This window comes from Bacillus rossius, chromosome 12 (assembly GCF_032445375.1).
Source record: "Bacillus rossius redtenbacheri isolate Brsri chromosome 12, Brsri_v3, whole genome shotgun sequence".
Taxonomy (NCBI): Eukaryota; Metazoa; Arthropoda; class Insecta; order Phasmatodea; family Bacillidae; genus Bacillus; species Bacillus rossius.
This window is the reverse complement of record NC_086339.1, coordinates 36,211,395-36,224,283: the sequence shown is the minus strand read 5'-3', so window position 1 is coordinate 36,224,283 and position 12,889 is coordinate 36,211,395.

The window sequence follows — 12,889 nt, the reverse complement described above, 5'->3', positions numbered from 1 at the left end:
TTTTCCTGAGAATGCGCGTGCGGAAAAAATTAACACGATCTTTATCACTCGTTTTACGAGTTGGCTCACAAGAAGTCATAGAAAGCATTAGATGATACATTGAAAGACTTGAGATTTCATCAGGTTCAATTTTGTGGAGCATTGGTATTACTATCTGGTGACTTCTGGCCAGCTGTTCCATTTATATCTCACTCAACACCAGTTGATGAATTGAATGACTGTTTAAAATATTCATCTTTTTTGGAACACAGTAAAAAAAAATGCAATTTCGTACCATGTACACTATCAAATTCGTTCTAATTTGTTGTAAAACCTTCAATTATTATTTACAATTTTTTTGTGAACACTAATCTTCATTTAGCAAAACGTACTTCAGTTTTATCTGTGTGCTTCTCGGCATTCTTTTCGAAACTTCTGTTTGTTTTCTCCGTGTGGTCTTAATTATTCCTGTCAATATTTTGTTGGTTTTATCCATGTGATTTTATTTATTCCTAAGAAAAAATCTCAGCATATATTTTTTTAATACTTAGACAAGTAATTTTATTCAGAATTTAGTTTAGTTAGTAAATTCCTCTTACCTAATTAGCACTTACAGTATTTTTATCACATGAATTTCATTACAAGATTAATTAGTCAAGCGATTAACATATCCTGAGACCGTTGAGAAGCACTATCGTAAAAGACAAACTTCCTTCTCCTTTATGTCTAGTGAAGCCATCGTGAGTGAGCATCCCGCATCCCACATGAAAAATTATATGTGTATATATATATATATATATATATATATATATATATATATATATATATATATATACACCTCATCACATCACAAGGCGGATTCTGTTGTTGAAAAGCAGAACTGCTTGGTCAAGAGTCTTTCGAGATTGAAAATTAACTCTCGCCGAAGGATTAATCAAATTCGTATTTAAGTATTTTTTTTTTTCAAAAACTCAGTACGCATCTGGTATTAGTCACAGAAGCTATTTAGAAAGTAAGAGTCTTCGATGTAGGTTAGTACATTTTCTGTTTTTAATAGGGAATATTTTGATGACGTAACAAAAACAGTCAGCGCGGTTCCAAAAGCAGTGATGTCATCGTTAACATATATGTGTCAGTACTGTGGCATTTCGTTCACAAAAACAAACAATGCTCGTTGACATGAGAAATGCAATTCTGCAAAGAGACCTTTGCGGTAAATTCTACGTTGTGACAATTCCAGCTTTCAGTTAGGACGAAGTGATAATTTAAAATAACACATAAAGACCTTCGAAGGTGCACCTTTTTCGCCTACTGAGAAAAAGTCTGTGTTTGGATCAAATGTATGTGGAATTTAGAAAAATAATCCTCACACTTGGACATCTGCATCACCTACATTGACATTTAATGAGATCCCAGCATCGAAGAAACGGCGCCGGCGCCAAGATGGAATACTACTGGAAGAAAATAAGTTTCCTATGATGAGTCACGAAGTAATTGATCTTCCTACAGAATTCTTTTAAGGATTTGCTGTTACTCAAGCTGAAGGAATAAGTAATATTACTGGAAACCATGGCAGCAACAATAACTTTACAGAAAATAAGAACAAATTAGAAGAATTTGAAGATAGCAATGTTGATGCACTGAGGCCAAAACGATGGAAACGATGATGCATTAAACTAAATTATTCTGATAAAGCTTGTGATGGTTATTGGAACGATGATGACATTGACTTTGAGGCTGGTGTTAAAACTGAAGACTTCAGAGATATTAAAAATAATAGTAACAAACATTCCAGGAAAATTACAGTAGCAGAAGAGCTCGATTACAAATCAAGGAAAGATCCTAACGTATTGGTCGATCGTCTGAAACTTTTGATGGTTTCGCTTAGGGCAAGAAACTACTCGCACCTCAACGAAGTAGCATTCATACTCACAGAACTGAGGGAAGCTGGCTACAAAAATTAAGGACTTGTTTTACCTGTTTGTGTATAAAAATGAAAAATAAATGGATTTTTTTTTTAATTTCAAAAATTTATTGTTTAATTCCTCGTAATCTGATTTCTAACTAAGACTGAGTTAACGTAGTATCCTACAAGTCGTATACCTGTGACCATATCGTTAAAGGCTGCGTAAAAGTATGTGCTTAAGTGAGTGTGAAATTGTGTGCCATGCCTAGGAACCGGAAAAATTCGCGGGTTCAATGCCCTATAGGATGAACTCCATAGTTATACGTACACTCGGTCAAATGTCACCCACTCATTGGCTGCTGTCTTGTGAGACGTCCCAACGTAGCAGCCTGTGATTCGATAAAGCTTTGGTTTGGTGTTTCTAACTGGCCCAAAGTCATCCAGGTGAGTTGCGAGCCAATAGCAGAGGCAGCACTGAGGTATAACTATTTGTATTTTAGCCTATCGCGAAATGAATTCGCGAATTTTTCCGGTCTCTAGCCATGCCGTCTCCTCCTCCCCCACCACATACTTAAGTAGTTCCCCTCCTCACCCGGTTCCCTCATCACATACCTAGCTACATATTCCACTTCATGCGATCGGAACTTTCGTAACGCTCGAAAATTGTTACCACCTCAGCAAAAAGAAGTTTCACTTCAAAAATAAACCGTGGAACTCAACTGGGCCTATCCTCGTGCCCGGGACTGGGGGACTTTGCCCTCCGCCACCCGCCCCCCCCCCTCTACGACGGCTCTGGCTCTGCAGTTGTGTGCAACAACGTGTCATCTCCCCCTGGGCATTGTTGCAGACACGCACCTGCTTTCTGAGAGAAAGAGACGACTCAACACTGATTTGTGTTCAATGTTATTAATAACTTAACGATCATTATTTTACATTTTCTCGGCTTCTGGGTGTAGACCGTGTCAGGTAATTGTCTACCTGATGATGGCAGATGCAGTGACTGCCGAAACGTCGCATGGCCTACACCCAGAAGCCAATAAAATGCAGACAATGGCCGTGAAAGCCTGCGATCTTTATTGATCATTGTTTATTTAAAAACATTAATGACGTGAACACGATGTAGTAACAAAGATTCTGCTGGGAGTGTAAGTGAATGTTTTTGAGGTGATAACGTCTTATAAATCGATGAACGCCGGCTGCACGCATGAACAATTTCTCACGTTCCGCCTGAGCCGAGCGTGCAAGAACCGGCCAACCACCGTGCGGGAAAATCTTCTATAATATCAAACAGGTTAAGGCGGGCTTTTTAACTAATTGTCAGTGATTATATTTAAACAAATTATTTAAATTAAATATGCAAATACTGTAAATAACATTTGAAAATTAAAACGAATGAAATTATTCATCAATGTTTTCTTATGACGTTATCACGTAAAATTATCGTCCGTAAACCGACTTTACAGACAACCCCCTTTGTTGACGTGACGTCTAATAAATCGATGAACGCCGGCTGCACGCACGAAAAGTGTCCCGTTACGCACATTTCCCCGTTACGATGTGTCCCGTTTCGCTCATTGATCCGTTACGCGGTGTCCCGTTACGCTCATTGTTCCGTTACGCTGTCGGCGAGTGCAGTAATATATATGCAGTATATAATTGATGATGGATATTTGATTACACTTTATCTATATGAAAACTTGTTCATAATTATATTTAAACTTTATACCTAAACGCCAGTTTTTAAAATTAATTGCAAGTCATCTACACGTGAACTGTTTCGTCGACTGTTTATAAAGTGAAGTGAAAAGTTAATGTGGTTTTAATTGCTTGTTACAACAACAATTTCGGCAATAAATGTTAATTATTCTTGCATTTTAAAAATCTGATTACTAGTATAATTTCAAATATTTATTTTTTATTATTAAAATTAAAATGATTCAATTTTATTCGTAAAAGTATGGAATCATTTCATCAATGTTTTGTTATGAAATTGTCACGTTAAACTATCGTCCGTAAACCGGCTTTACAGGCAACCAATTCTTCTTTTTTTAAATCGCTGTGTGCAAGCCATTAGCAAGTACAAATAAAGCTATGAGCTTGTGTGTGATGACAGGTGTGAATTCCGCGCGCCACGGAGAAGCAATCAGCCCGCACGCAGCTTCGCGCTAACACCCGTCGCTCGCGAACAAACGAGGCCCGCACCGCCTCCGCGCTCGCGCATTACGCCCTGCCAGCGCCGCGCGCCGGCGGAAACGTGCGAACGTAAAAATAAGCGATGATCGCTAACATTCTCTGCTCTCGTGTTGATTCGCCGTTTGCCGGGTGCCGTGCGTTGCGGGCGAGCGTGTGTGTGTGTTTTTTATTCGCACCTCATTATACCCTGCGGTCGGGCCTATTACGCTGCACCGTCTTTATACCCGGGTGCTTGTACACTGTCAGAAACGTTTGCGCGTCGGGTTTCAAGGAGCTGTTTCGGAAAGAACCAACTGGAAAAAACCTCTGCAAAACCATTGTTTCCCCTCAGGAGTAGTGTTGAGAACCGAATGACCTCATTTTTTTTTCTCAAGAGATTTTTAGGTCGTAAAGATTTAATATCTTTTCATACACGACGTTATTACTTCGAATAAGAGAAGCTTATATTTAAATTAAAAATATAATTTCGATATAATTCATTTGTGCAGTGATTGGCGTTTCTTATTAAGTTAAAAATTTTGGAATGACTACGTCTGCATTAATAACTACCGTCAATAGACACCACATATGGCTTCGGAAATATCTTAATATCGCATACCAATATCGTGCCCCTACTAACAAAAATTTAAAAAAAAAATTCCCTCTTTTTTACCGCTTCGGTTGGAAAAAAAATTGCGTTATTTCGTTTCATATAAGTTGTTGGTAAACTCACAGGTGCATTTTGTATTATTTTTAATTTACTAAGGGAAAGTGAATACAATTATTATTGAATTATACCTTAATGACTGTTAAAATTTGTTTTAATTTGGGATTTAAAAACGAACAAAACGTCCGAACTCATGTTTTGGGCTCATGCGACCAGTTATTTAAAGGTTCCAGGTGGTTGAGTGATCAGATAACTTGCCTCCCATCAAAATACTCCAAGTTGTATTCTCGTTGATACTTAAACGACCTGAATCATTGAAATGCTTAATTATGTTCACAACTGTCAATTTCGCGTGATTATTAAAATCTGCTATAAAAACAAACTCGCATGCGCATTTTATCGACGTTCCCATTGCAAAAAGGGGTAGTTCGTCACTTCCTGACTGACCAGAAAAAAGTCAAATTACAGGATTAAATTTACCCAATCATATGTATTTCGGAAATAAGCAGGAGCCAAAAAACAGACGACACTGACTTATTCATGTTCAAGCGTACACTGTAAATTATTATTTTTTGTAAATGAAACATAAATATTCATGTAAAATTACATATGTTTGTACATTTGTACATTTACATGAACAACACTGTGTATCACTATAAAATTATTGTTCGCATTAATTCTGGGTTAATATTATTACTCGGATATTTATGCTTTGTGTTGTCCTAATTTCTCCATAGTTAAAGTTATTTGTAGCTAAACCTTTCCCCGGATAGATCTCCAGTATTTACTACGCAATTTAATTAGCATACTAAAACAAAATAAAGTTCAATTATTGAATATATATTATCTTTTCCATGGATTAAATATAACATTTGAATAAAACATTAAATAAAATATAAAATTATATACAATTTTTATAAAACGTACTCAGTATCATCTTGAAAAACATATTTCATATATGCAAAAATAACCTTAGTCATGTGCTTTACATATTTGCAATACATTTATTGTTATATAACAAACTATTTCTCGGCAACTGGTTTCCAACGTACTCGTTTGTAAAAGTACAGACATTGTTTTTCTGTGTAAGGAGTTCATCATGTAGCCATATAAAATGACGTGAATTCGGAAGCGAAACTTTCATGTTTGTTTATCTTGAAACAATTTCAAAGAACTGGGTGTAAATGGCAAGGATTACAGCAGCAAAAAATTCTTAAGATGGCCTCGTGAATATCTGTCACTCCTCTCCCTAATTGGCTACCTCTAAGCATAGTGCCAAGCTAGGGTAAAGTTAAGATTCCGCCATTTTATAAGTATATCTAGGGCCATGCACATTTCGCGAAAAGATACGGAGGCTAGCTTAAAGTTAAAACACTGTAGCATCGTCTGTATTCCGTGATTGGGCGAGTTTCTTTCAGGAACATGTCAGTTGTCACAACACCAATCACGGTAAGTCAGCGCGGAAGCAAACACGACCTGAGTGGCTCGGTCGAATAAGGCGACGACTTCTCTCTCAGAGGGCTGCCAATCACAAGGAAGAAACCGCTGGTTCGGGTATATCTTGTTGCAGTCTAATAAGCGTTCAGGTATTATCCGCGAAAAATGCCTGCCCCTGAGAATAGCGTTCCAAGAAAAATATTTTATTTTACAATGCAAAAAAACAAAGCATTGTTTGGTAAGTAAAACTAAAAAATTTTAAAAAAAACGGTGTTTGTGTATCTGAGTCAAATTTAAATTTTAAACTCTAATACTCACTATAGAGCCGCAAACCAAAAATTTTGGATTTTCGGAAATTAGACTGGATGCAGTTAACGTCTAGCTGTAAATGACAAGATAACAACTGTTATCAAGGGAAATGTGCCCGGAGACGCGACCCTGAAGAGTGAAGAGTTGCCGCTGCGTGCCGCGAAGGAAGCCAGCCACTCACACGTCCCAGCCAGCGATTGCCCGAGACCGGAAGGCCTGTACCTAAAAGGGACGCTGCGCGGTGATTGGCCGGCTTCCCGCGGGGCACCCTCTAGCCAGTCAAGTGGGGCGCATCGCGCGGGGATTCCAGATTGGCTGGTCAATGCTCGTGCCTGTATGTCTGCAGGGTTTCCTTACCGGAGATATGTTCCTCAATAAAAGACTGCTTATTTTGTTGTCCCTTTGCCACTCATCTAACATTTCCCACAATTTCCGAAGATTCCGTGTACTTTATTGTACAGTTTATAAAATATTAATGCATTTTTCGCTCATTAGAATGCTTCCATAGTGGGAGGCAATTCAAAAAACGAATAATAACAAAATCTAGGGATACAGTTTGGTGTTGCAGCTACATATCTATCATCTCCATCCAATATTTAATTACACCACTGGATAGCTAGATAGCTAAAGGATAAAAGAATTCGTTTCTTAAGTGAGGACTGCGACGCATCGCGCGCGGTGGAAGGGGAAGCGTCGCCATTTTGGTCATTTTTCTGCGTTTCAAGATTTCAATTTAGTATAATTTTTTACTCGGAGAAGCTATGACGTTCGTTTGGGTTTCAGTCGTCAGCTCTCGTCAAAATATATCAATTGAAAACATAAAACATTACTGTAAAATAGTTACAGTGAATATTTACGATGTTAAAATAAAAAATAGCGTATTTTAGATTTTGTATATAAAATATTACCTGTTACGTACACGTATTCGCGTACAACACACGGCCGTGTCCATGACACAGCCACACCCCATTTTTTTTTGTTTGTTAGCGATGTTGCGAAAAGTAGCTGAATTGTGATGAGTCCAATGACATGGGTTTGAGTCCTATATCTTACATGGATGATATTCAGGACTATGTACTTAGGTTACAACCCGTCCTCCACTTAAACATCATGTGAATAATAGGGTAGTAACTAGGGGGCCGGCATTTTTCGCGAACAAAACCTGAACGTCCTTTAGACTGCAACACAACATGGCGTGCCTATACCAGCCGTTTCTTCCTTGTAAATGGCGGCCGTCTGCAGGAGACAAGCCATTGCCTTATTTGACTGAGACATTCGGGACGCGTTCGCTTTCGCGCTGAATTGCTGTGATTGGTGTACCTGAAAGAAACTCGCTCCATCACGAAACACACACGTTACTACAGTGTTCCAACTCTCAGATAATCTAGAGATATTTTCGCAATAAATACACTCAACTAGTGATAACTAGAGACCGGAAAAATTCGCGAATTCATTTCGCGATAGGCTAAAATACAAATAGTTATACCTCAGTGCTGCCTCTGCTATTGGCTCGCAACTCACCTGGATGACTCTGGGTCAATTAGAAACGCCAAACCAAAGCTTTATCGAATCACAGGCTGCTACGTTGGGACGTCTCACAAGACAGCAGCCAATGAGTGGGTGACATTTGACCGAGTGTACGTATAACTATGGAGTTCATCCTATAGGGCATTGAACCCGCGAATTTTTCCGGTCCCTAGTGATAACTTGAGTTTTATTTGCAATTTAAAAAAAAATCGGTTGTCTGTAAAGTCAGTTTAAGGACGATAGTTTAACGTGCCAACATCATAACAAAACATTGATGAAATAATTTCATCATTTATTAATAAAATTGAATCATTTTTATTTTAATAATAAAAGAATAAATAGTTGAAATTATACTAGTAATCAGATTTTTAAAATGCAAGAATAATAAACCTGTATTGCCGAAATTTTTGTTGTAATAAGCAATGAAAACCACATTAACTTTTCACTTCACTTTATAAACAGTCGAGTGGAAGAGAGATAGATGCGGCGCGAGCGTACAATGAGCGCAACGGGGCACAGCGTAACGGAACAATGTGCGTAACGGGACACTTTTTCGTGCGTGCAGCCGGCGTTCGTCGATTTATTAGACGTTGTCACGTGAAAAAATGGTTGATCAAGTGTATGAGTGAAAGGAAAATGTAGGGTCGGGGTTGGTTGTGACAGTGTAGAGGTGTTGCAACCGGCGGCCTCCGCCAGAGGGGGCAGACACCACTGCAGATTACAAGCCTCGGGCTGATTGGACACTTAGCGGGGTCGCGAGCTAACGAGCCGGCTCGGCCAACTGCCGTCCACACACCCGGGCTCGTCTCAACAGGCACCCCGCCGCGATCTCGCCGGCCGATCACAAGGCGGGCGCCGATCATCGCAAACTGCCGCGTCGAACCCGCTGATTGGACAAGGGTTTCGCTACCCGCGCCGGGACCAGTCTCTACAGACACCTGTGTTTATTCGCGAGAAGCGTTCCCAGTCATGATGCTCCTTCAAAAAAATAAAAAAACACTGCAGACATTTCTCGCCGCCTCGGCGAATCATGGACATTACGCAGCGCAGTAGCCGCTTCACTGTTTCCACATTCGATTTCGGGAAATCACAGCTTACCGACTACAACTTATAATAAACCAAACTGTGCAAACGTGTTAACAGTATGTCGAAGCCAAGAAACGATAACATTTTCTCTACCACAAGTAGTTTAAAAAAATAATGAGGTTTTGTTAAATATTGTTAAGAGGCTGCCAGAGGTGAGGTCCGGCAGGCCAGGCGGGTCCCTGCAGACCACGCCCCCTCCCCCCTCCGTTTGAGAGGCGCTCCTCCCTCCCCCGCGCTAATTCGATTAGCGGCCTTCGTGATTGTTCTCGCAGCTTGTAATAACCATAGACTTTTTTTTAAACAAAATCTATTTTTTGTAGTTTATTAAACTATTTCTTGGCAACTCGTTTCCAAATGAATATTTTGTGTAAGTACAAAAAACTTTTATCTTTGAAGTAACGTTTGGTTGCTTATTTTTTGTGGAATTGTTGGGGGTTAAAAAGTAGTACATGAAGCAATGGGTAATGGGGTCCGACAAAATTATTGTCCCCGGGTGCTTAGTTTCTCTCTACTGCCCTGTGAACAGAGTAGAGGGAAACTATGAGTAGCGCCAAATCAATCCCAAATTAGTTTAAATGATCTAAAACCTCGATACACACTTCTTAACTTTGTCCTCAAACGGATATGGTTTGTCACATACACAGTCCAACCACAAGTTATATTTAAAAGGTCATTATGTAGCTACTACATTAGTAAGCTGATTGATAATGATATGATATCGTCAAGAAAACGTATTTCGACTCACTAAACATATTTAGGTAATTGTAGTATTTCAGAGTTCAATGAAATGCAGATTTCGCCAAGTGGAATCAGTTCTCATTTATCTATATTACACCGAGCACAGTCTGAGGGGATAGATTCATGTCCAGGCCTTATCACATTCGGTTGCTGAACATTGTTTTTGTGCTTGTACCCATACGAGTCTCTAATCTAAAGCATGCCGTCGCAGACTGTCAATACGTGAAACCAAACATGACACTCATAGCAGCGAAACTTCGTGTATAAAAAAAGTGCGAACGTCATATCACAATAGCTGCAAAGATGTCTAATTGATGAAGATGAACTTTTCAGACCCAAACCGCATACTGATGTTGCAGTAGTTGTAACAATTCCCGGTGTACTCTTATGCACATGTATTGAAACCTTTACTTTCTGCCGCGCAGCAGGGCCGTTGCGTGTCTTCAAGTGTCTTTTCAACTTATCATTCCTGGCAAATTGCTTGCGACATTGGTTACAGCTATTCTTAGCACATTCTCTCTTCTCGTGTGTTCGAGCATTACTGTTATTTAAGAAAATTTTGTCACAGTAACGGCATCGATTGTTAGTGATGCTTTTCAACTGAAATGGATTTATTTTTGTTTGAATTCCACATTATAAAAATATTGTTAGTAATAATTAGGTAGCAGAAATTCCCAATTTTAATGTTACTCAAAATAAAAATACGCGACTCATTAAGTAAAATAAAATTCGTGCAGAGATCGATTTGTCAGAAATTGCCAGAAGCTCTTACAAAATATCTACGGAAGTCCCGACAGGAATAATGAGCACACGAAGAATACCATCAAACTATTGGCAGTAATAATATAGAGCACACGGAGAAAACTAACGCAAGTTTTTCTCAATATCAACAAATCACAAAAAAAAAAAAATACAAAAAAATACAAACTAAAAATAATAAGAAAAAAATTACAAAACAGTCTGGCTTGTACTAGAACACTATCCTTTCTCAACAAAGGAGTAGTTCACAAGCTGGCAGATTAAGTATTGTTAATATTTCAAAATTTTTATTACTAAAATCAAGAAAATTAAACTCGTCTCTTCTGTAGGGCTAACAAAAATCACAGTTTCAGCTTTGCGAAAATTATCAGCCTAATAAGACGCTTTCGATATTTCGTCTGCAGTTAAATAGTTCAGCTCAGCATTTTAAGTATTTAAATTTTTGAGAAAATTCAATTAGTTATATCTTCATATCATCTTATAGTAAATATACAGGCCTATGAATAACATTTAAAACACCAAGATAATAGTATTTCTGTTAACTTAGTCACCCAACTCACAATGCCTTAATTGATTGGCCAATTAAATACAATATTGTGTTAAATAAAAGTTGATTAATTAATTTATGAGTTTGAGATTTTAGCAAGATTATACATTTTACATAGTACTCTTAATGTGAGTTAAAATTAAGTAGTATTTTATAATAATTGTTTTATTAATATTTTCGAATGTTTTAACCCCAAAATCAGATGAAAATTATACAATGTGTCATACTGTTAATGTTTATGATTTAGTGTTTCATGTTACGTGTCCCTCAAAAATAAGATCAAGGGTATTGATTTTTGTTTACAAGGCCAGTATAATTGATTGATGTTTGTTTACACGGTCCACGTATAATAAATTGTTTGTTATTTTATTTTAATAAATGTTAATGATATCCTTTTTTTTGGACAAATATATTTAACACGCATAGTGTGCAGAACCAGAGATCGTTTAGTTGATAAATAAAGTGTATGGTTTTAATATTGAAAATTAAATTTTTACATCAATTAGGGATTGTTTTTTATGAATTGTTTAGTATTCAAGAAAACATTATTTATATCTAGTTTCATAAAGTTTTGAATTTCATTACTGTATATGCCATCATAAAGTATATCTGCAAAACAAGTTTTCCACCTTTCTCTACTACAAAAGGTTTCACAAATACATTAAATCATCATTATTTTATGAAACTATGTTTTCACTTTTCCTTTCAATTAAATAATGTTTAAGTTTTCAGTGTTTCTTTTGGCATTGTTTACTTCATCATGCATTACAGAGATTTAAACATGACCTTGTGGAAAGCTTTCAAGTCTTCCGGAATTTTTTTTGTGCTGAGGTAACTAAAGATGGGAAAGAAAATTGATAAAATAAGACGAGAACATTTTAAAGTAGAGCTAAAAGATGACCATTTTTGTCCACATTTGCGAGAGTTCAAAATCGACGAGTCATTAATTGCCATCTACAGCGATACGTAGTCCACTTTGCAAGATGGACAAATATTTTTACAGAAATGGTAAACATAAACTATGATAGAAACTAAATGTAATAGATAATATTGTTCTCAGGCAATACAACATATATCTTTTAACGCTATTTCGAGATATTGTGTTACCTATTTCGACACTTTGCTATATTCGTGAATAGCGGTTGCTATTTAATATATATATATATAAAAAAATTTGTCTGGAAACTACATTTTGGTTCACGGAATAGAAGAAAGAGAGGAAACTTTTCCCCCACTCCTCTCTGCCCCACCCCCGACCACTTTACCGTAGTCATTGCGAGACTGTCGAAACCTTCCTATCTTCCTACTTTTCAGATCAAACGCTGATTTTACAACTCATCCTCGCCTGACTTGCTGCCCACTGGTTTTCTTAACCTTCCACCCCTCCCTTCACGTTTGAAGACTACCTAAAAGATGGAGCCAAAAAGTTTCCCTGTGATGAATTCTCTAAAAACTGCTCAGCAATATTCCTAATATCTAAGGCGAGCAAGCTCTCTAGCACAGCTATAGTTTTAAAACATATTGCTGTGTGAGCTTATCCTAGCAGGGAAGCATTATTTTCTCTACGCTTATAAAAAATGTGCTGATAATTACACACGTCTCATATTACACAGATGTGTGTTCTGATATGTACAATATTTTACACCGCGTAGTCATGCAAGAAATATTTTGGCTAATAGTTTAGGAATATTAGTTTCGATTTTCCAACTCATTTATTTTTCTGTGTCCACGGAACGCAAACAACCTTGTGATTTCTTTTAAT